Raw genomic sequence first — 5649 nt, 5'->3', positions numbered from 1 at the left:
GGGAGTATTATTGGAAACCGCAACAAGGAGTATTATGACGGGGATTTTTGTGGTAAGATTTATCAACGGACCAGATTCAGAAAATGGTGAGATGAATACTTGTGAAAAGATGCCCCGGTCATAGAAAGATAACGCGGACGTAACTTTTAACCTAACTTGAGGGGACGATAGTAGAATAATAAAGGATATAAATAAAAAATGACCTCGAAGTGCGGGATTATGGAATGTGAGCACCAAAAATGAGATATAATTATTCTATGAGCTATAATTAAGAGGAGTCATATAAGAAAAATTGCTAGGTAGTCGTGGGCAAAACGACCATAACATATTGATAGGATCAAGAGCGATACACGACATGAGTACTAAGGAAAGAATCAAAGGAGAAATACGGAGGGAAGAGTTGAAGGATGACAGTAATGGCACAAAGATGGATGTTGCAGGGAGAACTACCGCCATACAGCAGATTTCAATCTGATGCCAACAATGAATATGTCAACAAACGTTTCATGAGCTTAACGAGTGGGAAATAACATAAAGGAGTAGTATAGACGAATAGCTAGAAAGTCGATGATGACATAAGCTCGGGGAAACAAGGTGAAAGGAGTAATCAACGAGAACAATTTCAAAATTTAAAGATGGTTGTCACAGTATGTCAAGCGTAAAGATGATGGCAAGCTAACAAATAATAGTCCACCCTTCACACTACTTATGAAAATGTTCAGAAGACATCGAAAAGTCTCTAATTGGTATTGATAGGATGTAAAAAGCTTCAACAAGGTTAAATATGCGACAAAGGGGTTCTAAGTTCAAGCTATAGAGAAAGACAAGGGGAAGGGAGTTTTTGTTTCAAAAATCCGTATAACTTTTCAACTCACTTCATTTTCAAACCAAAACGTAAGTCACTACTATTTTGTTCCCAATGATATGAATTTAGTTCCTATAGGTTTTAATTATATATTTACAAGAGCATATGGAGTATATCTCCTATTTTTGTAATGTATATAAGTATATAGTAAGAAAGTGGAAAAAGTTTTATTCAGTTCAATTTTAGTCCCATTAAAGCTCAATATATCAAACATAGCCCACACCAAATCCATCTCACTCTCAAATCTGTCCAAGTATACGCCCCTTATTTTTATCCCTTTAGATTGGGCTTATGGCCCAAAATACTTTAAATCTTTTTTTCAAGAAATACAAGTCCTAATTTAGAGCCCGTTTGGATTAGCTTATAAGTAATTATAAGTTACTTATAAGCTGTTTTCAGCTTTTTTGAGTGTTTGGCCGGCCATCTTAAAGTCATTTTGTGCTTAAAATAAGTTCAAAAAAATAATTGAACTCATTTGACTTAGCTTATCTAAAGCAGCTTATAAGCCAAAAAAATAAGTTAGACTACCCCAACTTATTTTTTTAGCAACAGCTTATAGGCATAAGCCCATCCAAACAGGCTCTTAGTCATACAATGTTTCAACTTAAAAGAGATTTTTTAAGTTACAAGAGTTAGTTCAAATTTGTAAAACATTTTCCTTCCAATTTGATTGAGTCCAAGATGGTTCTTTTGATCTCAAAGTGGGCTTGAGGCCCGAAACAGATTTGTCATGCTTCCAGGTTCTAAAAAGGGCAAGAAGACCCAAAATGTCACTTAACCTTATTTTTTAAATCGCTTAGGCTCAACTATACATCCAAACCAGTTTCACTCTTAAGGAATCTTATAGCTAATTACTGATTTCGTGCATATGCTAGAGAATTAGGCGAGTTTTGAAAATAGTTTTAGCGACTTCCTAATAATACTAGAGTTTTTTCTATGTTCTAAGCATATAAAGGGTTTCAATATTTTACACATTTGTTCACATATACAATATATATACACACATGGCATATAAGATAAAAGGAGAAGGAAAAGGATGAGAATTGAACTGGTGGGCCTACCCAAAACCCACCGGCGATCATTTTTACCCATGGATGGGCCTTCGTAATATTAGCTTCCCTTACTTCTCTTCGGACTCTATCAAAGAAAGAAAGTTGGTCCTCAAGCCTAACAGGTTTCGTGCAGAAGAAATTGGCCCAAGTGACCCGCGATATTTTCGCATGCAAACACAGCACGGAAAAGGAAATTTGAGGTTAGAAAATATCTACGCCTTAACTACTTGATTAACATAAACTAATTATACACATATACAAATTATTCAAACAAACATGCAGAAATAACAATACATATATTAAGGCAGTGATCATGCGCAAGAGGTATTCAGCCCAAATCATGAGCATAAGGAAAAGGATCAGAAAACAAACAAGCCCAATTGCAGCAGAGAAAACAACAAGCAAACATGGCCTAGCCAGAGAAAACTAGTCATAATGTAGAAGGCAGGTCCAAACAGAGAGAATAAACAAACAAGGACCAAGCCGAAATCAGATACAATTACAAAGCATAAAAATAGCAATTCTAAACCCACATAGGTAATATACCATATCGATACTGATATACAAGTTCCTATATACCAAAGTTATACAGAAACTGCATATGTCTGGTATATTCCTTGTATAATTAAACAGGAATCAACACTTGGATTTAGAGAAAACTGTGCTTTGTTCTACGTAGTGTTTTTTAAAGCTTCATTTAATGGGTACAAAGACAGATTTCAAAAGAATAAAGAAGGAGATGTAGTAGTCATGACATGCACAGTATACAGAATTCAGAAAACCAACAAGTGCAGTGATGTGCCATTTTAAAATGAAAACATTTTTAAACAGCAGTGGTAATGCTTTGCAGGTTTACATTGAGTATTTAAGACAACATGTAGGACATCAAAGACGATCACAAGTCAGGGAAAAAGAAAAGGGGATCAATGCACACTAAACAGATCAAGGTAGAACTAGGTGAGTGAAAGAACAAGCAAACATTCACAAACCATAATATTGAGGACTTAAGAAGTCAAGTAGATAGGATTCAACATCAAAATCCTATATGCAGACCTGAATTTTATCTTGTCTTTTTACTTGTAGACTCATAATGTTATTGGCACATAACATACACCATTAAGGACAACAGAAAAACATACAGACTTAACCAAAACAGTGATGTTGAATATGAGTTCCCTTTCAGCCAATAGAAGTATTTAACAAGTTCAAAGATCTATATCACATTCAAACATAGAGGATTAACTTATCATCGCATATTCTGCACAGTTTGACACATAAACAAAATTCTCATATCAATACTTCCAAAGTTCAAGCTTAGAACCACTCTAACTAGACCAGCATGTGACCAATCAACCATCATTTGTTCAATAAACACTTGAGATAAACTTAACAGGACATTACACTAGGCCTACATTGCTTAAGCTTCATTTTTTATCAACACATGGGTATATGAATGCTTAAGAGAGTTAAAACATGCTCATACATTGTATCTTATGGATGGCAGGCTGATAGTATATCAATCATACAACAACAGACAAACAAATATAGTTAATCAATTCTACATGAATCTAATAACAAGCTAAACATGCCATACTCACTTATTAACTAACATAAAGCCTAATTTCAAATCAGGTCAGAACTTTCTCTTAATCATCTTGTATCACATCAGATTAGCTAGTCAATCAATAAAACAAGTCTTATACTAGTCACAGACAAACTACAGTTCATTTAATTGACTTTAATCCAACTAATCATCTCTATATGAACATACCAACCAATTGATGCATTAATATGTCAAACCTGTAACTAGACTACACAAGCACATTCAGAGCATAAACTAAGCTTAAAAAAAGTAATATCTAAACATGGCTTAAGACTGAGCTAATACCATGACAAGGCTAGTCTAACATGATAAAGACTAAACTACCAACTAAACAAGAAATCAAAACTAAATCAGACACTAAAACAAGAAGCTAACACATATAAACATGGTTAAACAGGAATTAAACATACATACATATGCATAAACTAATAACCTATAAACATAACTGAGCAGGAATAGCAATTAACACATACAAACATGACTAAACTAACAATTTAGCACACATAACCAGTAAGCAAATAAAAATACCTAAAGATAGCTAGAAGGAAAAGAAATTACCTCTTGGGAGCGCAACCAACGGTCGAGATTGAACTTGGAAGATCCTTGCTTCCTTAACCCAAATGCTCAAGCCACACAAGAACAAAGAAAATATTTTAAAATTTTAACTTAACTTGAAAAATTAAAGTTTCAAGGCAAAGTATGCCAAAACTTAAGAAACTCGAATTTTTGTGAATATATGTTATATTCTGTGTCTCCAAGTATGTAAAATGGTAGAAATGAGGTTCTTTATATAAAACCCCCGAAATTCCCAAACCCTAGCCCCAAATCGATGTGGGACTTCCACCAAATTTCTAGGAATAAACCTTGTTTCAACAATCAAGGGTCACGATTTAAGATGAAAAATGCATGAAAGGCTAGATTTGAAGAATTCTCAACGGATCTGGTTGGTTTTGGACCAAGCAATGGGATTTGAGAGTTCAAATGGGATTCGTCTCATTAACCCCAATTTATCAGAAAAAGTAAAACAGGAAGAGTGATGTACCGTGCTTGGGTCGTGTTTGATGAGAGAGGGGTGAAGCATTAAATGATTTTGCTCGATCCGGCTATACCAGACCTGGTAAAGGTGTACTATGCTTGTAAACTTTCCGGTAATGGCAATAGTGACGCAAGAGAGAGGCCATCGCCTCTAGGCGGCGCTACGGTTTCTCGAAAACCCTAGCTGCTGAATGAAAAAGACCAAAAGGGTGCGTTTGGATAAAGGATAGGGTTTATATATTTTTACCAACTGGGTCGGGTCTGGTCCTATTTTGGGCTGGGCTCGACCAATTGAAAATGAGTGAAAGGGGAGGGGCCCAAGTTGTATATGTGTATACACGATATACATATCTGTATATGTATACACATGTGTATATGTGTGTATATATATGCATATGCAGAGGAGGTCAATTATGCAAATTTAAAAGATAGCCATATTACAAAGTTGTCATTTAATTGACATTTCAAATATACCCGCATTTATTTTAACTAATCAAATAAAGGCTAATTTTGCAAATATGACCTTAATTGATTTAAACCATGAAATTGGCTAATTCAATTACGACCATAATTAACTATAATCAAATGTTTCAATTGTAGACGCAATTAATCAGATAACAAATAATTTTCAAATATAACCATAATTAAGTATCTAACTAATATTGATTAGTTCAAAAATTGCAAATGCAGATTGATTATGCAAGGTAAGATATTGAGGGTAAAATAATCAATTTATTTAATTATTTAGACTTCTTGAATTAAACGAAGTAAAATGCTCGCTAAATGATTTTGTGGCAATTTTAACAATTAAATAAATAATTGTTTTAAATTATCTTCTAGATTGAATTTAGCGAATGCTCCATATTAATTATAAAAATGTGTAAATTAATTTCTAAATGATCTATAATGCTATTGAAGCCATCTTTCCAAATGAAATGCCAAAATATTATCGGAATAATTTTGTAAAATTATTTTGACTTGTAAAAATACACATTTCGCTCTGTTTGATATCCAAGGACTCTGGCTAATTAAAATAAATCACGGGTGGTTAAAATTTAGGTGTCAACAACTTCCCCTTCGGTGTTCGGGGATAG

At 34.0% G+C, this 5649-nt stretch overlaps 1 long non-coding RNA gene across 1 annotated transcript; it reads right to left on the bottom strand.

Annotated features, from left to right (window-relative positions):
• Nucleotides 1–1696: 1696 nt before the first annotated feature.
• Nucleotides 1697–4761, bottom strand: LOC132631597 (uncharacterized). The gene is made up of 2 exons (XR_009578909.1): nucleotides 4079–4761; nucleotides 1697–2032 (listed from the first exon to the last, which is right to left on the bottom strand). It is a non-coding gene; the product is annotated as an uncharacterized LOC132631597 (long non-coding RNA).
• Nucleotides 4762–5649: the final 888 nt, after the last annotated feature.

This window comes from Lycium barbarum, chromosome 3, assembly GCF_019175385.1.
Source record: "Lycium barbarum isolate Lr01 chromosome 3, ASM1917538v2, whole genome shotgun sequence".
Taxonomy (NCBI): Eukaryota; Viridiplantae; Streptophyta; class Magnoliopsida; order Solanales; family Solanaceae; genus Lycium; species Lycium barbarum.
This window is presented reverse-complemented; position numbering and strand designations above follow the sequence as displayed.